Source organism: Podarcis vaucheri (assembly GCF_965113315.1).
Source record: "Podarcis vaucheri genome assembly, chromosome: 2".
In the NCBI taxonomy this organism is placed as follows: Eukaryota; Metazoa; Chordata; class Lepidosauria; order Squamata; family Lacertidae; genus Podarcis; species Podarcis vaucheri.
Genome location: NC_138760.1, coordinates 23,963,316 through 23,986,808, shown reverse-complemented (window position 1 = coordinate 23,986,808; position 23,493 = coordinate 23,963,316). Strand labels below are relative to the sequence as shown.

At 45.9% G+C, this 23,493-nt stretch overlaps 1 long non-coding RNA gene across 1 annotated transcript in view; it reads right to left on the bottom strand.

Moving 5' to 3' along the window:
- The window catches only part of LOC309526643, a 50,310-nt gene extending 28,728 nt beyond the window's left edge, over window positions 1–21,582 (bottom strand). Inside the window, exon 1 of the long non-coding RNA XR_014216775.1 lies at window positions 19,527–21,582. This is a non-coding gene — a long non-coding RNA (uncharacterized lncRNA). The remainder of the gene's footprint in view (window positions 1–19,526) is intronic.
- Between the last annotated feature and the right edge of the window lie 1,911 nt (window positions 21,583–23,493).

Here is a 23,493-nt window from a genome sequence, read left to right as displayed (position 1 = left end):
CCTTCAAAACAAATCAGGATGAATTCTCAATCAAGGAAGCATCCCTACTATGAAGTTTTCCAAAACAACGTTTCAAAACCTAAGGGGTCAATGGGGATTTTGTTTTGCTTTTTCGTTTCCCGGTATGAGAGGCATCCATCATTATCTTACGCCGTACACGTATTTGAGATCCTGGAATAAAGAGCATCTTTTTAAAAACGTCTTGTCAAACCGAGCTGTTTTGAAAGTTGAAGAGGTAATCCGTTTTTAAGCTATTTTCATGCAAAAGCATTTTTTTAAAAAAAATAGGGCTTCTCTGCCAGAAACTGCGACTTGTCCAAGATTTACCAGTGTCGTCAAAAGATACCAAAGGAGGCCAAAATCCCCCTGTCTCGGAGGAACAGTTTCAAACCTTGTGGCTAAATAAATAAATAAACAAACCCTTTGCTGTTTCAGTTTTCTAAAAATCAGAACTTAGCAGAGGAATGCTCAAGGGTAACTTAACATTTAAAAAGAGGAGGGGTGGAAGGAGAGAGAGAAAGAGAGAGAGAGAGAGAGAGAGAGAGAGAGAGAGAGAGAGAGAGAGAGAGAGAGAGAGAGAGATATTTAAAAACAGCAAACACAACTGTCAACAAATTGCTCTCCTGCGTTTGGAAAACTTCCATGTTCCTTAGTATTTTGTCTCCTGATTCCCCCCCCTCTCCTCCCCCTGTCCTGTTCCTCGTGGCCAATTTGAGCACTGGATCGCTCCAGATAGTTTTGTTTCAGCTCTTATCGCAGATAAGATACAACCATTTACCCCACCCCACCTTCTGCATCCCGTGAATCAGGTCTGCCAAATATTTACCAGTCCTTTCAGAATGTTGGAAATGTCACCTTTGCAGCACAATAAAACTTCACAGCATTTGAGTTTTGGAGGTGGGGAGAAGAGGACGAGCTGACCCACTCCCCCCCCCAAATCTACCATTATGATGTGGCAGCTGTCTCTCCCGGCTGCTAAAAGGGAGCATGCCTCCCTGTTCACTAGCAAAAGCTATGTCAAGTTTTGAGGAGAAAACAAAGCGAAACTCCTTTAAGGACAGCAAAAGGCAAAGAAGATTGCAAGCTTGCTGAATAAAGGCCGCCTGAAGTACAAATAACAGCGTGCCATCTGTTTAAGGGGCAAAAAACATTCAAGTACAGTGGTACCTTGGGTCAAGAACAGTGGCGTAGCGTGGGGGGTGTAGGGGGGGCAGGCCGCACTGGGCACAACATCTGGGGGTTAGGGTTAGGGGGCGCAAATCCACGGGTTAGGGGGCGCAAATCCACGGGTTAGGGGGCGCAAATCCACGGGTTAGGGGGCGCAAATTACTTGCCTTGCCCCGGGTGCTGACAACCCACGGGGGGGGGCAGTTGAATTATAATACAGTGGTACCTCGGGTTAAGAACTTAATTCGTTCCGGAGGTCCGTTCTTAATCTGAAACTGTTCTTAACCTGAAGCACCACTTTAGCTAATGGGGTCTCCCGCTGCCGCCGTGCCAACACTGCGTGATTTCTGTTCTCATCCTGAAGCAAAGTTCTTAACCCGAGGTACTACTTCTGGGTTAGCGGAGTCTGTAACATGAAGCGTCTGTAATCTGAAGCGTCTGTAACCCGAGGTACCACTGTATAGCTGTGAATTGGTAGGGAGGTCATATTACCAATCCTATACAGTGGTACCTCGGGATTTTAGGAATCGCTAACTTTAGCTAGGTTGTGGCTACTTCACAATACAATTCCCCGTGGGAAAAAATCAGCTTGCCCAGGGCTGCTTGCAAGATCCAAAGATGAATTGCATGAATCTCCCTTTCCAGGGAAGCTGGAAGATGATTTGTAATCGTGCATTGTATGGACTAGATATTAAGCTGCTGTCAGTGGATGGGCAGGTTGCCTTTATTTTATAGTACCGTTAATGGCTAAAATGGCGAAATGGAGTACTCAGTTCTGCAAAAATTGAGCATCAGTAAACCATGCGTTTTCCCAACACTAAGGTTGTCCACGTCTAGGAAAACGGTCATGAGAGGAGGTTATCCTTTGAGACTCATTTGCACTGAGCCAGACAGGAAGTATAAAAGGTAAAGGTACCCCTGCCCGTATGGGCCAGTCGTGTCCGACTCTAGGGTTGCACGCTCATCTCGCTTAAGAGGCCGGGAGCCGGCGCCGTCCGAAGATACTTCCGGGTCACGTGGCCAGCGTGATGAAGCTGCAGCTGGTGAGCCAGCACCAGCGCTGCACACGGAAACGCCGTTTACCTTCCCGCTACAAAGCGGTACCTATTTATCTACTTGCACTTAGGGGTGCTTTCGAACTGCTAGGTGGGCAGGAGCTGGGACCGAACAATGGGAGCTCACCCTGCCGCGGGGATTCGAACCGCCGACCTTACGATCAGCAAGTCCTAGGCACTGAGGTTTTACCCACTGCGCCACCCGCGTATAAGCATGAATAAATCAATGCTTATGCATCTATTTGGAAATGGCATTCATTCACACTGCTTCTCTTCATTTCTACCTGGATGTGCATAGCCTCAGGCCAATAATCAGCACCACCACCAATCAGACGCTCAGAACCGGACTGGGTTGGGGAGCTAGTTTTAGATACGCCATCAAAGGTGATTGGCGCTTTTGTCCCGCCTGCGGCACATGAGCGCAATTCAACCAGAGCCACTGGCATCCGAAACTGTAGAACCACAGAAGGCCAATTTCACAAGCAACGTTCAGCTGCACAGGCTTTGCATTCCCCACATCTGCAATTCCACTGTACAGTGGTACCTTGGTTCTCAAACTTAATCCATTCCGGAAGTCCGTTCCAAAACCAAAGCGTTCCAAAACCAAGGCGCGCATTCCCATAGAAAGTAATGCAAAACAAATTAATCCATTCCAGACTTTTAAAAACACCCCTAAAACAGCAATTTAACATGAATTTTAATATCTAACGAGACCTTTGATCCATAAATTGAAAGCAATAATCAGTGTACCGTGTACTATAAAATAAATAAGACAGTATTGTATATGATAAAATTATTATTTTCTAACCTGCAATGATGATAGTCGTTGTTTGGATGGGGGGCTTTTATCCATTTCCACAGTCACACAATCAATCAATCAATCAGTAGCTGAACTGGGCTCCACACATTCACAAAAACAAATTAACCGAAAAAGCCTCAAAAATGCAAAATAAATAGCAAAAACAAAAGCACCAAACTCAATCCGTTCTCGAAGCCCATTTGACTTCCAAAATGTTTGAAAACCAAGGCGTGACTTCTGATTGGTGCAGGTGCCTCAGAAACAGGAGGAATGCAGAGAAGCATTGGCTGGCTTCACGGTTTTCCCCACATTGTGATTTCTGTATAGCACACACACAAAATAATAATCATGATATATTGCCAGGTCAAAAATTATGAAAGTGATATCACAATATGGACTTCAAACCAGTTTTGGACGATATACAGTGGTACCTCGGGTTACATACGCTTCAGGTTACAGACTCTGCTAACCTCAGGTTAAGAACTTTGCTTCAGGATGAGAACAGAAATTGTGCTCCGGCGGCGCAGCAGCAGCAGGAGGCCCCATTAGCTAAAATGGTGCTTCAGGTTAAGAACAGTTTCAGGTTAAGAACGGACCTCTGGAACGAATTAAGTACTTAACCCGAGGTACCACTGTATCAATATATCACCCAGCCCTAGACTCTAGCCAGAATCATGGGACGCGGGTGGCGCTGTGGTCTAAACCACTGAGCCTCTTGGGCTTGCAAATTAGAAGGTCAGCAGTTCGAATCCCCGCGACCGGGTGAGCTCCCGTTGCTCTGTCCCAGCTCCTGCCAACCTAGCAGTTCGAAAGCACGTCAAAGTGCAAGTAGTTAAATAGGTACCACTGCGGCAGGAAGGTAAATGGCATTTCCGTGCACTCTGGTTTCCGTCACAGTGATCAGTTGTGCCAGAGGCAGTTTAGTCATGCTAGCTGCATGACCCGGAAAAACTGTCTATGGACAAACACTGGCTCCCTTGGCCTGAAAGTGAGATGAGCGCCGCAACCCCAGAGTTGCCTTTGACTGGACTTAACCATCCAGGGGTCTTTTACCTTCTAGCCTGAATGGCCAGTGATGATGAGAGTTGCAACATTTGGAACTCATCCTGTTGGCAGCCCCTTGAATAGTTGATCCATAGAAGTCTCAGTTCTACATTTTATCCCTCACTCACACAGGTGACTCACGCTGGGCTTAAAAATCAGGGAGGGCGAGGCATTGAGAACATGCCCTTTTTGCATTAAAATCAATTGATTATAAATCTTTTAACATTCGCACTTCTGTGTGCTCAATCCATTCGTTCCCACAGTTGCCGTGCAAGAAGCCGATCCATTTTGCATTTTTTTAAAAAAACTGCTAATATCCAAAATATGTAGAGTTCAATGACATTTACTTCCAGAAAAGTATGCCTGCATTCTTCAGCAGGGCTTGTTAGCAGGGGCCTAGCTAGCTGCTCTGGCACCCAGAGTGGCGGGGGTGGGGCGATCCGCGCACGGGGGCGGGGTGGAGATCTGCCCAGGGGGGCTGCGCGACGAGCTGCCCACGAAGTCCGCCTGGCGGACGCAAGCCCCACGCTGCAGTTTCGGGCAGCGCGGGACCCCAAGCCACTGCGTCACGCCCAAGTGCTCAAGTGCGCTACAGGCCAGGTCCTGCGGTAAGTGCCGCCCCCCACGGTGTACCATTTTTTCACTCCCTCATGGGTGACACCCGGGGTGGCCCACACCCCCGCACCCCCCTTTCTACGCCCCTGCTTATTAGTGAGATTTACTTCTTTGAGTTAGGGATGCGGGTGGCGCTGTGGGTTAAACAACAGAGCCTAGGACTTGCCGAGCAGAAGGTCGGCGGTTCGAATCCCCGCGACGGGGTGAGCTCCCGTTGCTCGGTCCCTGCTCCTGCCAACCTAGCAGTTCGAAAGCACATCAAAGTGCAAGTAGATAAATAGGTATCGCTCTGGCGGGAAGGTAAACAGTGTTTCCATGCGCTGCTCTGCTTCGCCAGAAGTGGCTTAGTCATTCTGGCCACATGACCCGGAAGCTGAACGCTGGCGTCCTCGGCCAATAAAGCGAGATCAGCGCCGCAACCCCAGAGTCGGCCACGACTGGACCTAATGGTCAGACGTCCTCTTTACTTCTTTGAGTAAATATGCTTAGGATTGTTCCCTTTGTGAAACACTTAACATAGCCAATAGCCTGATTCTCCTGGTTGCTGTTCAGAGAGCCAAGCAGCCGGCATTCATTCTGCTCCTGGGGCCACATTGTTACTAGGACCGGGTTGCGTAAGGGCTCTAAAATGGGGAAAACTGCAGAATCACAAGGTTATTTGTTTATTTAGATTTCATTCCGGGTCCAATCCAAGGACTCAGGGTTGCATCTTTATCTCAAGAGAAAGAATCCCTTGTTGTATGAGCTAGATGACAGGGCTTAATCTGAGATAGGGGGCTGAGGTCTGGAATCTGTTTAACAAGTGGGGAAATGAAAAGGCAGGGCATGTTTGCAAACAAGCGGGACCTGCAAGGGAAATTTCCTAAGGGATTGGTCTGGAACGGCCAGCTTGCCCAAGAAGGCCAAAGTGGTGTTGCACGATGGGAAGGGGGAAAGGATACTGTTTGGGATGTTTGTGGCCTTGCTTTCTGCCCCACAACAACTCCAAAAATATTACTAATTTATTTACAACATGGTCCACAACAAGTCATACATACAAACAAACCCACCACCATTGACAATTGAATTATCAAAATTAAACTCCTATCCCCTTACACAAAGAAAACATAACATAAAAAATAACATAAAGACTTCCTTTATCCTGTACATGGCCTCCTTATTTAGTTCTTGTATACTGTTTCTTTAATATGTGATTATTACAATTTTTCCTAATTATGTCTTTAAAAACCCGAAAAGTCTCCTGTAGAAATTAATCGAAACAAGTCCAGGTGTATATTTTGGGGCACCGTCTGGTAAAGTATTCTCTGCATTTTCCCCATCCTTTTTGAAATTCTTGTCTGGGTTCTCCCCTAATTGTTTCTGTTAATCTGGCCAATTCAGTATACAGTGGTACCTCGGGTTAAGAACTTAATTCGTTCTGGAGGTCCGTTCTTAACCTGAAACTGTTCTTAACCTGAGGTACCACTTTAGCTAATGGGGCCTCCCACTGCCACCATGCAATTTCTGTTCTCATCCTGAGGTAAAGTTCTTAACACAAGTTACTATTTCTGCGTTAGCGGAGTCTGTAACCTGAAGCGCCTGTAACCTGAAGCGTCTGTAACCCGAGGTACCACTGTAATCTAATAATTTATCCTGCCATTCCTTTTTTTGTTGGCACAAATTCTTCTTTCCAATTTCTGGCAATTAAGGTCCTCGCCGCGCCTGTGGCACAAAGGAATATTTTCCGATCTTCTTTTGCTATACCTGTGTCTGTTATTCCTAATAGGAAAGCTTCTGTATTTTCCACAAAGTTATATTTAAACATTTTTTAAAGTTCATCATATACTATATCCCAGAAGCTTTTGATTTTTTCACAGCCCACCAGATATGTATAAGTGTCCCTTCTGCTTTACCGCCCCTCCAACACAGGTTTGCTGTGATTAAATTTTCCCAGTTGTCTAGTCCGATTGCCAGCCCAGGAGGATGAAGAACCAGGGGAAATTTGGTTAGTGGTTTTATTTCTTTTTTTCCTCCCCACCACAAGATGCATTTAAAGTAAAGAGAATCGTGGTACCTTGAGGACGCACTCTGCACATGCTCATATGCATCATGCGCTAAGCAGCTACTTCTTGTCAGAAGGAAAAGAGACCCTGCACAAGATTACAGGCACATTGTTGGTTTGCTTGTTTATAATCACAAAGAGGACAAGGCAACTTAGAAAAATGCAACTGTCAAGTTGGAAGGGACCCTAAGGGTCATCTAGTCCAACCCCCCGCAATGCTGGAATGTGCAGCTGTCCCATACGAGCATCGAACCCGCAAACTTGGCGTTATCAGCACCATACTCCACCCAACTGAACTATCCCGTGTTCCACATTCGCCGAAGCATTCAAGCTAAACGGCTGGAGTTCTGGAAACAGAAGACAGCAGCCTCATCAGATGATAGGAAGTCACTCTAAGCATGTGCAGACTGCATTCCCTGGAGGATGACACATTTTGTAGTTGAAAGCACAGTACTGAGAGGAGGAGAGGTGGGTCATCATTCTGTTCTGATGCAGCCAAATTTCAAAGGGCACCGCCACCCTTTTTTTGGGGGGGGGAATTCCTATGCCCCACAAATAACCCAGAGATGCATTTTAAATAAAAGGACACATTCCCCCAGGCCTTGGTTTGCCTACCCATGGCCCATGTATTGGCTACGTCTTGTGTACCGATCTCCACTCCTCTCGATATTCGTGCATTGCCTCAGAGCTTTGTGGCTCTGCTCAGACGGCTATCTCTGAACGAGTTTTCTAATATATTTGAACTGGTACTGACTGAGTCACAGGGCTGGCCATTTTTCAGCTGGCCCTCGCAGCTTCTGCTTTTAACAGCAGCTTGATGTGCAGACACCGGTCGCCGATAATGTGAGTCTCCGCGCTGCGAAAAGCTTCCCCCGCTGAGTTCTGCACATCAAGACGCTGTCAAGAGGCAGAATAACAAAGCCACGCGTGGCTTTCTTTTCTGGTCAGTCGGTAGCCCTGCCAAATAACCACAACTGGGGCTGAGGGGCTTGTGACTTTACAAAAGACCGTCCTCTATCTGCAGGACTGTTTGGTCCCTGTCTACTCTTACAGAACCATCAGAAGCGAGGAAGCAGAGGACGTCTTTATGTTACCCGTCCACGGTTAGCAGCGGAGTAAAGAGCAGATTGGGCAGACACATGGGTCACCGCATCACAGCAAAAGACTTATTTCTATTCAATTATAGTAGTTATTACTAATAAAGTGTCTTCTGTACTTACGAATGAGCATGCTCAAATTTCAGACAAATCGGCGTCCTCTTTTTTCTGCTCATGCATCAAAGTGCCTATCCTAAATTGCAACCAGCCCCTACCTGCAAAACATAGTCTCAATTAAAGCCTTAGGCAGAAAGGCATTCATATCAGAAGGTGCTTCATTCTAAATGAAACCCCGGTGATGGGGCTTGATTGACTCCAACGAATAGCTGTTGCTTTTTTTTTAAAGGCTGCTGCTTCTATGCCAGCTGCTGATCTATGCCAGCTGCATAGCTGAGCAGGACTGTCGCCACCATTCCCCTCTGCTTTTGGAGCTCCCCCTTTCAAAAGCATGAAACCTGAGGAAGAGCCCTGTGTGACTCTAAAGCCTGCGTCTAGCATGCTGAGATAGGGTCGCCATATTTCAATAAGTAAAAATCCAGACACAAAAGTTATGGAGCTTTTGGTGGGGAAAATCACCCCAAAACTTCTTCAGCATTTCGGGGGAAATTGCCCCCCAAAGGCAAAGAGTGATACTCAAACACCTGGTTCTGTGGGCAAAACCCCAGACATTTTGCCAATTTCACACACACACACACACACACACACACACACACACACACCGACACTAATTCCGGATATAGGGAAACCCGAAGTGAAGCTATCTCTCCAGAATGGCTCCGCCGTTTACAAGGCAGACATGACTGCTGCATGCATGCTGGTGTTATACTGATATTTCTCAGAGATAATATAGAAATCGTGAGAGACGTGCCCAGGCAAACCCCTCTTGCACGCAGATCTAGGAAGCCTGGCCTGATCTGTGTTTGCCTCGTAAAGTCCAAAGACAAATTAACTGCTACACCAACTTTACTTGGGGATTGCTTCAATGATAGAGAGACAAGAATCTATTTGCCAGACCTTTTGTCTATGTAGCCTAATGTTCTCTAAACTGGTGCCCACAAGATAGTGGTGGACCTTGCATTCACATCATCCTCTGACCAGTGTTCAAAATTAGCCAGGTGTCAAGCACATTTTGCACCTGGGTATCACCCACTTGCAACCAAGTGAAGATGCCCAGGTGCCAGGATGCCACCTGAAATCTCCACCATCTGGACATCCTTAGATCACAATTGTTTTTACACACTAATAACCCATCCTGTAGAATTCTATCAGTTCTATTTTATCTGCACAATCAGAAAGAATTTCAGGAACCAAAATACCGTATTTTCCGGCGTATAAGATGACGGGGCGTATAAGGCGACCCCCAAGTTTTCCAGTTAAAATATAGAGTTTGGGATATACTTGCCGTATAACACTACCCTTCTTCCAATGCACACCAAATAATAATAATAAAAAAACCAGTCTCCGGTCCGGCTCGGAAATCCGCTCCACTTCCCAGTGACCGGGGGTGCGCTTAATGCTGTTGTTGGTTCCCTGCCTTTGTTGTGAGCCTTTTCTTTTCTTTTACTGCGGGGGCTGCATGGGCTGAGGCAGCGGCCACATGTCTAGCCGCCATTTTGGGCCACGTGGTCTACTACTGGGAGCGGTTAGGGTCATTCTGTTGCTAGTGATTGGGGGGGGGCTTCTGGGGCCAAATTTCAAGCGTATTTCTGCTTCATCTAGAGAGCTTGGTGTCCTCTGATTTAATTTGCTGTCGTTTTGTCCTTTGGTGGGGAGTTGCTGCAGGAGCTGCTGCTGTAGCCGGCATATAAGACGACACCCGACTTTTGAGAAGATTTTCCTGGGTTAAAAAGTAGTCTTATATGCCAGAAAATACAGTACTTTTTTCTGTGCAGCCTGAGCAGGAGCGGTGAACAATATTATAGTTAATTGTTGTCGCTTGTCTTCACGTCCCCAACCCCACTGCCCTGCTCACAGTTGTGAAGAATATTCTCACGTTATGAATGATCCATGTCACCATTAAGAAAAAGATGTCGGAATAGGCCAATATATATGTGGACCCTGGGTCGAACAACATTTCTCCTTTAAGTTCTCAAAGCTCTTAACCTAGCTCAAGGTTGTCATCTGAACTAGCCAGATGCTTAACTGAGAATCAATCACAGTCAGTTGAAAAATAAGACTTTAGAGCCATCTTAAAGGTAAAAAAGGTAAAGGACCCCATGGCGGTTAAGTCCAGTCAAAGGTGACTATGGGGTTGCGGCGCTCATCTCGCTTTTAGGCTGAGGGAGCCGGCATTTGTTCACAGACAGCGTTCCGGGTTATGTGGCCAGCAGGACTAAACCTCTTACCTTTCCGCCGCAGTGGTGCCTATTTATCTACTTGCGCTGGCGTGCTTTCGAGCTGCTAGGTTGGCAAGAGCTGGGAAGGAGCAACGGGAGCTCACCCCGTTGCGGGGATTCGAACTGCCGACCTTCTGACTGGCAAGCCCAAGAGGCTCTGTGGTTTAGACCACAGCGCCACCCGCTGTCTTACCCGTTGTCTTACCCCAAAATGGCAACTGGACATTCCATTTTGGCGACTGTAACTTTGGTTTAAGGAGACATTTGGTGCCTGACTTATATATCTGAGTTTCTAAAACTGTCTCTGACCACCAGCCATGCTGGTTGGAGCTGACAGGCCCATTGGAGTCCAATGTCACGCAGAGGACACAGTCACCTTGGGGAAAGCAGATCTAGCCTAGTATTGCTAGCTGCAGGGTTGAGGATCCCCTAGCCCCCTATTTTGAGTTGAACTCTGTCTCCCATCTGCCCCAATCAGCATGTCCAATAGTCGTTCAGAAACACACTTCTCCCTTTCACACTTTGCCGGTTGGCTGCAGAAAATGCTAATTTAACCCCCGTTCGGCTATGGCAAGCACTGTTGCTGCAATGTGTGTGGAACGTGCCCCTGTTGTATGTTTACAGTTTTCCTTTGGCACCTTCCCCCTCCACAAACCTCACCTAATAGAAAGAGCCGTCTCTTTTGTCCAAACATTGATAGTCTGCACAGACAAGTCAGCTTGTGATATAGAACACATGTAAGCCCATGATATAAAAATACTTCTTAAAAGTATTAGGGCCTTGGCAACGCCGAAGTGCCACAAGCAATCAAAGTATACCGAGGAAAACTACATGATGAATAAAAATAGTTTGACTATCCCCAGAAATCTGAATCAAAAGGAATACTGTGTGTGGAATACAAAGATATGTCATGAATCAAAAGATATGTCAGAACCGTACATTTCAGCCTCCCATCCTGTAACAGATCTTAAAATGGCTATACTGGAACAGCAAAACTGTATGAAACTACTGTATGAAGCTACTGTATGAAACTACTGCACTATAACTTGTCAAGCAGTTCAGTTCTGTCACTTGTGGACGGAATTGTGACAAAGGTTGCCTTTTGTTTGTTTTTAAATCACAAACTGCATGTGTCAATGGACATACCGATGCCAGACTACCTGTGTTATCAACAGCAACTGGCTTTTGTGAAGACCATTGATAATGGCATAAATATCACCTTCTGTCCTTTTCTGTATTTAATTTCCTTCAAACCTTACTCTGTACAACCCCCTTTCCTGCAACCACATACAGTGGTACCTTGGTTCTCAAACTTATTCTGTTCTGGAAGTCCGTTCCAAAACCAAAGCGTTCCAAAACCAAGGCAGGCTTTCCCATAGAAAGTAAGGCAAAATGGATTAATCCGTTCCAGACTTTTAAAAACAACCCCCTAAAACAGCAATTTAACATGAATTTTACTATCTAACGAGACCCTTGATCCCTAAAATGAAAGCAATAAACAACGTACTGCAATCACACAATCAATCAATCAGTAGCTGAACTGCATTCCACACAGTCACAGTCACAAAAAAGCCACAAAAATGCAAAATAAAAAGCAAATCAGACAGACTTCAGTGTGCCACTCAAAACAGTTGTTTGGCACTCAAAAAGGACCACGTACGGTTTACAAAAAAGTGTCACAAACCAGAACACTTACTTCCGGGTTTGCAGTGTTTAGGTTCCAAGTTGTTCGAGTACCAAGGCGTTTGAGAACCCAGGTACCACTGTACTTGCAAGCAACTATAATCCTACCTGTATCTGATGAAATGGGCCACAGCCCACAAAGCTCATGCTATATTAAAATTTGTTAGGGTAATGTCCATTTGTAGTGTCTCACTTTGCACAAAAACAGACTTACGCTCCCAAAATCTGGTCTAAAGAGTTGGGGGCCACCCTTCACGATAGAATGGGGAGGAGGGGTCACAAGGGGTTGATGAAGGGGAGGGGGATCAACTAGCGCAACGTTGGATCTCACCCTTAGTCTTTAAAGTGCCATCAGGTTCACCAGCCTGTTTTAGCTACAACCAATGACTATGGGTGGCGCTGTGGGTTAAACCACATAGCCTAGGACTTGCTGATCGGAAGATCGGCAGTTCGAATCCCCATGACAGGGTGAGCTCCCGTTGTTCGGTGCCTGCTCCTGCCAACCTAGCAGTTCGAAAGCACAAAGTGCAAGTAGATAAATAGTTACCACTCTGGCGGGAAGGTAAACGGCGTTTCCGTGCACTGCTCTGGTTCGCCAGAAGCGGCTTAGTCATGCTGACCACATGACCCGGAAGCGGTATGCCGGCTCCCTCAGCCAATAAAGCGAGATGAGCGCCGCAACCCCAGAGTCAGTCACGACTGGACCTAATGGTCTGGGGTCCCTTTACTTTAATGCCTACGGCAACAATAACATGGAGAACTTCGAAGCAGAACTTACATACAGTTCGTCGGAAAAAGAACGGAGCCCAACAGCGTTAGCAGACAAAAGACAATGCCATCCATTTTAAGAATGGGACAACTTTTTTTCTCTCAAACAGAAATCCTGCTCTCCCAAAGTCTTTGTCCTGTCTGCCTGAAGTTAAAAAATAAAATAAAGTAAAACCCCCACCCTAGTCCAGTTAAGAGTCTTGTGTGAAACTGATAGAGTGAGAAATTTGCCGGGCAGTGATTCCAACACTGAAGAGCAGCCTGGAGCAAGACCGTGTTATTGATTTCATGTAAGCTGCTCTGGAGAGACTTTTTGGCTGGAGGGGAGAAAAGAAATAATGTTTCAAAGAAATAATTGAGAGGGGGGGAGAGAATCCTCTTCTATTCTATGGGAGACCATGGCCTGAGGAAAGATAAATCTTCTGTAATTTTGACCATCAGAGAGTCTCCCATTGATTGGAGCGGTGGTTATAATGATGTTTGTCTGTATGTGTGAGATCTATCGATCGATCGATCATCCATCTACCTAAATGCCCTGATCCAGTGATAGTATGTGCACGAAGTCCTCTCATTCTCAGGGACTTCACTCCAAATGAATATGGTTATTTTTTTCACAACGAGGATTCTACATACGGTATTTCTATTTAATACATTTTTTTGGGGGGGTGATCTTTACTGGGGAAACAACATAGGTGGGAAAGGTATAAACACCAGAGGCTACAGTGGTACCTCGAGTTACATACGCTTCAGGTTACATACGCTTCAGGTTACAGACTCCGCTAACCCAGAAATAGTATCTTGGGTTAAGAACTTTGCTTCAGGATGAGAACAGAAATTGTGCTCCGGCGGCGCACCAGCAGCAGGAGGCCCCATTAGCTAAAGGGGTGCTTCAGGTTAAGAACAGTTTCAGGTTAAGAACGGACCTCCAGAACGAATTAAGTTCTTAACCTGAGGTACCACTGTACTTTAAAGTTTAGCATGGGCCACATACGGAGTGAGCAAGCAACTCCCCCTCCCCTCCATTGCTGGACTCCTGCGGTGACTTCAAGGAAAGGCACTTTTCACATACAAATTATAACTGACTCATAAACTGGAAATGAAAATAAGGCTGCAAACCTAAGCATGCTTCGTTCATTCCATCAAAACCAATGGGACTGACTTCCGAGAAAAATAGGACTGGAATGAAATGCCATTATTTCTCTTTCAGAAATCGAATAAATAGGTGGGGCAAAACTTCTCCTGACTCTTCTGGAAATGCAAGTTCTATGCATATATATACCACTGAAGATAATACAGTGGTACCTCTGGTTATGTACTTAATTTGTTCCAGAGGTCCATTCTTAACCTGCACAAAACAGAATTCTGGTCTGGTGTCTGTCATGCACTTAGGAAATTTTCGACTCTGGGTGTCAGGATTCCCCCTCCTCAGATGGTAATGTTCCTAAATGACTTGTTTCATATGTGGTGAGAGGGGAGGAGGATGTCTCCTGCTCATTCTGCAGAGCGGAGCCCCGGACCACTACCCAGTTATTGGTTATTCTACATTTGTACCTTGGTTCTTGAACAGAATGCATTCCGGGAGTCCGTTCGATTTCCGGAACCGTTTGAAAACCAAGACGCGGCTTCTGATTGGACACAAGAGTGTCCTGCAGCCAATCGGAAGCCGTGCTGGACATTTGGCTTCCAAAAATCGTTCGAAAGCTGGAACACTCACTTCCAGGTTTCGATCATTTGGGAGCCGAAACGTAGAAGTTCCAAGGCGTTTGGCAACCAAAGTACAACTGTGTTCTGTATTAAATATATGTACCACACAGGGTGGTTTACAGTACCTTGCCTTGGTGATCCTACTGTTTGGTGCAGGCGATTTTAACAGGAACTTAAACACAGGTAACTGTGTGCTGCATCACGTCCTTATTTTGTTGAGTAATAATAATAATAGTAATAATAATAATAATAATAATAATAATAATAATAATAATAATGATCAATAGCCCAATCCATGGCATATTTCCCCTTTCTGTGACCACAGCACAAACCAAACAGAATTCCTAATGTAATAAATGTTAAATCTTATAGATTTAAAGAGAATTTATCAACCACACTTCTGGAAGTGTTTCGGCAAGAGTGTCCAAAGTTCGTATTGTTTTCTCTCTGACACCCCCCCCCCGCCGCCTTTCTGCACATCTGCAACACTTATGCGTTAAGCAACAAAACTTAAATCAGGGGAAAGAAAGCAAGAGAAACAGATTTTTAAAAGTTGAAATTATTATTACGATTTTGCTACGAGGCTGTCTGGCTATTTCAGACAGCAGCAAAAGTCCCTGTCATATTCCAGTATGCCTAGTCCATACAACGGGGAGAGGCTGGGGGCCCTGTGAATGGAAATAGTCGACATTTCATACACATTGGAATGTATCCTTGCATAGGCCATATTAGGCGACCCTTTTGCAATAAGTTTGCGGTATGCAACTCTGCGCATTGACCCTCTGAGCGAACACACGTTATTTCAACCAGATTTATCATGTCGCTAAAGTATGCCGATAACGGCTTTGAAAATAAGTTTGGGTTGCAGTCTGTAAGATGACTTGCGTGAAATAATTTAATCATAAGATACAGATTTCCAGACCACTCTGGAACAGAGTGGCTTTAGCTTTGGTATATATTTTTATTTATTTAAGTAAATTTCCCCGCTGCCTTTCAGTCCAGTGATGTCCAAGACAGGCAACTGAACAAGAACAAACCTATATCGCTGGGTCTGGACGAAAACATATATTAGCTAGCAATGTTTTCAATGTCATTCCAGCCTATTAACTTCTGAATAAATTCAGTGGGGCTCATTCCAAAGGAATAGCACAATTTTAACCATGTCTACTCAAGTCCTGTTGAATTTTTAGGGTGTTTACTTCAAGGCAAGAGGGTTAGAATTGCAGCCAAAATGCAGCTGACAGCATCTTGCCCTACAGAACTCGGTGGGAGTTTCCAAATAAAAATGCATAGAATTGGGCTTCACGCCTGCCGTTCTGTGGCAGTTTACTCAGAATCAAGTCCCATTGACTAAAGTGGGGTTTTTCTTCCAAGCATGTATCTGCCACATCCAGCTACCAGGTATACGGCAATTTTTTACAAGCAATTTGGCATTCTTTATCTGAAAAAGGTAATGATATACAGTGCTACCTTGGGTTAAGTACTTAATTCGTTCCAGAGATCCATTCTTAACCTGAAACTGTTCTTAACCTGAAGCACCACTTTAGCTAGTGGGGCCTCCTGCTGCTGCCGTGCTGCCGGAGCACAATTTCTGTTCTCATCCTGAAGCAAAGTTCTTAACCCGAGGTACTATTTCTGGGTTAGCGGAGTCTGTAACCTGAAGCGTATGTAACCAGAGGTGCCACTGTAATGGCAAGTTATACTGTAAAAGGTTTGTATCTTAGAAGAAGTTACTTGAAACAAACAGTTGCAAAAAAATGGAGCTCTTTGGAAGCCCAAAGAAACAGCGTAGAAATTGTATCCAAGTCAGCTTTTGAATCTGTTATCTGAAGAAGTGTGTCTGCACAAGAAAGCGTATACAGTGGTACCTCAGGTTAAGTACTTAATTCGTTCCGGAGGTCCGTTCTTAACCTGAAACTGTTCTTAACCTGAAGCATCACTTTAGCTGATGGGGCCTCCTCCTGCTGCTGCGCCGCCGGAGTCCGATTTCTGTTCTCATCCTCAAGCAAAGTTCTTAACCTGAAGCACTATTTCTGGGTTAGCGGAGTGTGTAACCTGAAGCGTACGTAACCTGAAGCGTATGTAACCTGAGGCACCACTGTACCAAGAACAAACTTAGTTGGTCTCTAAGGTGCTACTGAACAATTTTTTATATATATTTCGACTGTGTCAGACCAACAATGGCTGCCTACCTGAACCTAGAGCTTTTGAATCATTTGGCATGATTTCGTTACAAGAACGTTAAATTCCAGCCTGTGGATCAAAAACTGGCACCTTGATCCTAAAGGCGAAGTGTCACTTGGAAATAAATTGCTGTGTTTTCAATGGCCTAGTCTTCCAAACGTGTCCACTTAAGGTCACATTGGTGGTCTCTTAATTAAAGAGGACGTTCTATAGGTTTATGGCTCTTTGGCTGGAATTCTGCCTTATGGTAGGGGGGGGGCAGAAGATGGGACACTCTTAGTATCATATCCCAAGCTCCCAATGGGTTTTTAAAAGCCTTTTCAAACTAACTTGTTCATATTATTTATTATTTACATTTATAAACCGTTTCCTAGCAAATAATAATAATAACAACAACAATAAATGGCTCTCTTGAACTGCGTAGGACTTGGAAAAAATATATATTTACCCAAAGATATGTGGGTCTACAATAGATTAACAGCTGCACACACACGGTAAGCAAAGGCCAAACAGGAGGACTAGTTTTGAAAAAGCTGGGGAAACGTTAATTTTGTTTTATTCATGAATTGGGGTGTGGATGAATTCATAACGCACCAGATTAAATCTAATTAGCAAAGGCTGGCTACAAATTTCATCGGTTGCGTAATCTGAACATGCGAGTTCAGATCTGGGGGAATTGGGCCAGGATTTTTTCCCACTGCTCATAAAGATATAGGAGAAAATGAAAAATCATCAAGATTGTTTTAGAATAAATCTGCAGGAAATTGAAATATTTAACTGAAGAGGCGGGTGGGGTGAGGGAATACTCCCAGGCTGAGGAAATTTATTTATTTATCAATCTATCTACCTGTTTATGTAGAAAAGAGCAATCTATAAGTTACATGTCATGGGACTTTGGAGAAGTATACCATAATGACCACATTAGTTATGGTAAGAATTATTAATTGTGCTGATTTAGAGCTTTTGCTTCAGGGTTTAAATTCGGAGAGAGGCTTTTAAATGCTACTGTCGTACGCACAATTACTTATTCCCTACTGAACTCAGAGAGGCTTACTTCTGCGTAACACACATGGACTCAGCTTTTCCCTTTGCTCCCTAGCGATGAAGTGTTGCCTGTAACTTCATTTCAGCGAAAAGATTTTCCAAATTGCACCAGATACACAAACATACCTAAATGAAACAGCCACCATCATTATGAATACAGGCCGCATATTTTTAAAAAGTTGTCTTTATGTTCTTAATAGAAATGATAAAAGACAACCTTAAAAAAAAGAAGACAATCTTTAAAATAAGCAATTTAACTTTTTTAGGTTTTTCGTTTTAAAAATACTTATGTTATATATGTATGTAAGCAAAAAGATATTCATTGTCGCAGGCAGTATATAAAGTTACGATGGCCTAATTTTTCTGGGCGTAAAAGTGCAGATCATCAGCTGATTTGTGCTTTTAGCCAAAAGAACTATATGAAGGCAACATGTGCAGTAATTAATCTCTATTTTCATATATATATATATATATATATATATATATATATATATATATATGGAGAAGAGTTTCTTTAAAAGAGAGAGTAAAAAAGCATAGGTAAAGAGATGAAGGCCTTCAACCAGATTTGATTAGCATGACTTGCAGATTGAGGAGACATAAATATCTTTCCTCGTGGGCCTGCGAAATCAGTTTCAGCGGAAAACAACGTCGAACTTTCAATTGACAGCGACACTCTGTTGGTACTGTACTTAATATTTTAAATAGCAAATTACAGGGCAAGAAGCAAGTCTGGTCTCTGACCAAGTTTAATTTAATATATTTTTTAAAACGTTTTAAGTGTAACCTCTGAAATGTTGGCATCTGTTCCTATACTTTCTCTGATTTCAGTGTCGGTTTGGAACCGGTCACTACAACTGCGGCCATTTGCTAAAACTAGAGTCAAAACGAAGCGCAGTGGAAACCCACTGAGCATCAGACAGCTTAGTTTTCTCACTCAAACCAAAGTGCTCTTAAAAGTGCTCCACGGTGACTGGATCGTGTCCTTGATCAATATGCCCTGCCCCAAACTGTGTTAGCGTGGTTGGAGAAGAAACACCCGCCAAGCCATTGCCAGCTTTGGAGGGTGGAAGCAAGGGGAGATCTCGTTTGGGGATCTGCATCTGCAAAGAGGCAGTAGATCTCTCTCTCCCCCCCCTCACCCCGGCCTGTAATATTAGGAACCTCCCCACGTTTAAAACTTTCAGCCGCTGAAGGTAGAGGACCTCAGGTTGGCAGCAGACAAGAGCGCAGACTTGGGAGCCGAGAAATGGGACTTTGTAGGCCAGTTGAAGGCAGAAACTTCTCATCTCGCCCGCAAAGACCCAGCCCCAAACTCCCCATTTCACCCGCCGTCGATCGTTCACACGTGACGCACCTTCATGAGGACTTGGGACATTTTTGTTCTTTTTTTTAAAAAAAAAATGATTGAAAGATAGTCAAGCCAGAAAAACAAATAGACCCAACTCCAGATATTTCTGGAGAACTTGAGTCAAACTCCAGCCGCGCGCCACTCACTGATGTTATGGGGGTCAACTCTGTTTTCGTTTCGGTTTGTTTCAAACGCGTGTTAATTTTTAACTAGCTAGCTCCCTGTTTAGGAAACGCGTTCGGGGCGAAATTGAATTGGCACGGGCAGCTCTCCAAAGCAGAGCACTCTTGCGACAGAGTCCGAGAGGGGCGTGTGTTGGTGTCCTTTTAATTCTGAAAGGAGGACCCGCGTCCGCGGTGGGTTCGCCGAGCACTCCCTGAGCATTCCGACGAGACACCGGTCCTCGATCGCGGCTCCTCACGCCCCGGTCGTCGGAACGTGCGCACGCTTGATCGCCCAACCCTTCGCAAGGGACCCGGTCTCCCTAATCGCCGTCTGCTGCGAAGAAACGGACCGACGGGGCGGTGACAGCGACCGCCTAGTCTCGAAGCGCACGCAGCTGAAAAGTTGACACGCGCACGCAAAACACGCTGGCGGAGTTGCTCTCTTGTCCCTCCACCCCAGCCCTCGCCGCTTACCTTAGGTCCGGGAGTGGTGGAAGCAAACCAAGTGGATCTCCTGGCCTTCCAGATCTTCTCGAAACTATGAAGCGGACCCAGGAAGGAACTAAGGGAGGGAGGTGCAGGGAGGGCGAGGTTCGCCACTTGGGCTAAAAAAAACACACAACAGCAGCAAAACCCCAACACCCAGAGCCCATTCCTTCCAAAGACACGCATGCCACATTTCCCACACGTGAAGAAGAGGCCAAGGGAGGAAGAAGCGGGTTGGCGCGTCCAGACGTGGTTGCACGACGCAGGAGCGCAATTCCAAGCGCCAGCAGAAAGGGAAGGCAGCGAGGCGATCACGTCCAGGAAAGAGGCGTCTGGATCGGTGCAGTAGATCTAAGAGCTCTCTCTCTCTCTCTCTCTCCCGCGCCTCCCCATTCCGATGTCGCCGTGCGCGAGTCCAAGTTGGAAGCAAGTATCCCTCGAAAGTTTCCGCGGCGCAAAAAGAGCCCCACGTGTTCGATGACACATGCAGAGAAGCCCGAGCTGCAGCTGGGCTGGGCAGGGCTGGGCGACGGCAGCAGCGACAGCAGCAAATCCAGCAGCAGCAGCAGCAGCAGCGACGGCAGCCGCCCAGGAGGAAGGAGGATCGCGGCGTGCCTGGCCTGCCTCCGCCCGCTCCTTCTGGTGCCTGTTTAAGGAAGCGCCCTCGGGTCCCCACCCCCTGCAGGGAGCCCGCTCCGATGGTGCAATTCCGCCGGGCACATTTGCAAAGGGGAGCCGCCCGCCCGCCCGCCATCCAAAAGAAGGGAGCGCCTCTTTGCGCTCACGCCCTGCGCTCCGCGAGACGCACGGCTGGGTCCTCGCCAGGAATCCTGCAGGACCGTCGCGTCGGAATGCCGCGCTCCCTCGGGCGGAATCTTGACACCACCTTCGTGTTTCCAGTATTCCCCGCTCGTTCGCTCGCTCGCTCTCGCCTCTCGCCCGCCCCCCTTTGAATGCTGCCATCTGAGCATTCAAGAGCAGGGTGATTCTCTCTCCACACACCCTCCCCACCCGCGCTTCGGTCGCAAGAAAGGGGAGAGGTTGCCTCCTAGTGGTTATAGCTGAGGAGATCTAGGGTTCTCCTCGGAATCGCGTGCCCCGCCCTCTGAGCAGCAGCAAAGTCGATCTATATCGTGCGATTGATTGATTCATGCACCATGTTTTTAAAGCACAGACAACCACGGGAACCGGAGTGCAATATGACACTTCCTCCCCCCTTTTGTTTATGGCGTGCACAAAGGTTGTGTGAATGCCTTCCCAGAGCCTGCATATATTACTGCATTCTAACCTGGGGAGAAAACAGCAAAGACCTGATGAAGAGAGCACAGCAGAGGTTAGATTTTCTTAGAATCCTCCGGAAAAACAATCTCTCAAAGGACCTGTTGATGGCATTTTACCATTGTACTGTGGAGAGTGTATTAACTTATGGTCTCTGTGTGTGGTTTGGGAGCTGCACAGTCAGGGAAAAAACAATGCTGTCCAGGATTGGAAAGACTGCGGAGAGAATAATTGGGTGCACTCTTCCCACCTTGGACTAAATCTATGCTTCCAGGTGCCATAAGAAAGCTGCAGAGATAGTGCAGGATAGTGCGCACCCCGGAAATGATCTTTTTCAGCTTCTGCCTTCTGGAAGAAGGTACAGGGTTATAAAGACTAGGACTAGCCACCTGAGAAGCAGTTTCTACCCAAATGCAACTCTGGTTTTAAACGCAGTACAGTGGTACCCTGGGTTACATACGCTTCAGGTTACAGATTCCGCTAACCCAGAAATATTACCTTGGGTTAAGAACTTTGCTTCAGGATGAGAACAGAAATCGGGCTCCGGCGGCACGGCAGCAGCAGGAGGCCCCATTAGCTAAAGTGGTGATTCAGGTTAAGAACAGTTTCCGGTTAAGAACAGACCTCTGGAACGAATTAAGTACTTGACCCGAGGTACCACTGTATAAGGAGTCTCTATAGGAGTATATTGTATTTTATAATGGTGTTTCAGAGTTTTTAGGGGGGGTTGAATGTCTTATGTAGATTTTTCAATGTCATTCTTCTGTATGGGAGAATGACAATAAAGATATCATCGTATCTTCAAAAAGAAGGCAGACTCACGTGGCAGAGTCTTATTCATCTGGGATTTTGATCATCAATCAAGCCAACCCAGAATTCATTTATTTTCAATGACCCCCTCTCTCCATATAAACCATCCCAGACTCTGCCTTCATCATCTGAATCCCTTCTTCGTGTTACTCCTCGGCGTGTGGTCCGGAGGGTGGCAACACGGGAATGGGCCTTCTCTGTAGTGGCTCCCCATTTCTTGCATTTATTACTTGCCTTTCAGTAGCAAGGTCCCACAGAGTGTTACAATTCAAAATTCAATATTAAAAAAATTAATAAAGCAGATTGCAATCGTAGAATAGGGTGGCCCCTGAAAATGCACATCTCAGGTGTTAATGACCAGGGTACCAAGAGGTGTGTTCCAGTTTGTAGGAACCAGTGACGCTGTGGTCTAAACCACTGAGCCTCTTGGGCTTGCTGATCTGCAGGTCGGCGGTTTGAATCCCTGTGACGGGGTGAGCTCCCATTGCTCTGTCCCAGCTCCTGCCAACCTAGCAGTTCAAAAGCACGCCAGTGCAAGTAGATAAATAGGTAACACTGTGGCGGGAAGGTAAATGGCATTTTCGTGAGCCCTGGCACTTGTCACGGTGTTCTGTTGTGCCAGAAGCAGTTTAGTCATGCTGGCCACATGACTGGGAAAGTTGTCTGTGGACAAACAGCGGCTCCCTCGGCCTGAAAAGTGAGATGAGCGCCGCAACCCCATAGTCGCCTTTGACTGGACTAAACCATCCAGGGGTCCTTTACACTCCCCCCCCCACTTTTTTACCTTGGTGCCAGTTGCTTTAATTCTTGCAGTTGTTTTCCATTGATTCCTTCCATTTTCACTGTTGGCCGCCTTAAACTGGGGACAGCTCCAATCCGATTAGAAACTAGAAACTGAGTTGAAGTCAGTGCTCAGTGGAACCAGTCTGGGAATGCTTTCATCTATTAAAATGCTAATACAAGCAGATGTGATTGCCTAGCCTTGAAATGGAAATAGGGTTTAAAATGACCAGTGGACACATCTATCCACTTTTATTTGTCATGGCCCCTCCTCTCCACCTCAAAGTGTTTCAGATAGATTTCAGCAGCTATACATAGATGAGCCACCAATTTACATAAGAATATTAGAATGATAGAATCACAGAGTTGGAAGGGACCCTGACGATCATCTAGTCCAACCCCCTGCAATGTAAGAATATGCAACTAGATCAAACTTGCGGCCTTGGTATTATCAGCACCATGCCCTAACCAACTGAGCTGTCCAGCAGGTACAAATTAACATGGTTTGATTCTATTCAGTTGGACCTGAATTGAGACAATGGTTTGCTCTTCCTCATTGTGTGTGTGTGTGTGTGTGTGTGTGTGTGTGAGAGAGAGAGAGAGAGAGAGAGAGATCTGCTGATTGAAGGGACAACACTTCATGATATGTTGTTGTTTAGTCGTTTAGTCGTGTCCGACTCTTCGTGACCCCATGGACCAGAGCACGCCAGGCACTTCTGTCTTCCACTGCCTCCCGCAGTTTGGTCAAACTCATGCTGGTAGCTTCGAGAACACCATCTAACCATCTCATCCTCTGCTGTCCCCTTCTCCTTGTGCCCTCCATCTTTCCCAACATCAGGGTCTTTTCCAGGGAGTCTTCTATTCTCATGAGGTGGCCAAAGTATTGGAGTCTCAGCTTCAGGATCTGTCCTTCCAGTGAGCACTCAGGGCTGATTTCCTTCAGAATGGATAGGTTTGATCTTCTTGTAGTCCACGGGACTCTCAAGAGTCTCCTCCAGCATTATAATTCAAACGCATCAATTCTTCGGCGATCAGCCTTCTTTATGGTCCAGCTCTCACTTCCATACATCACTACTGGGAAAACCAT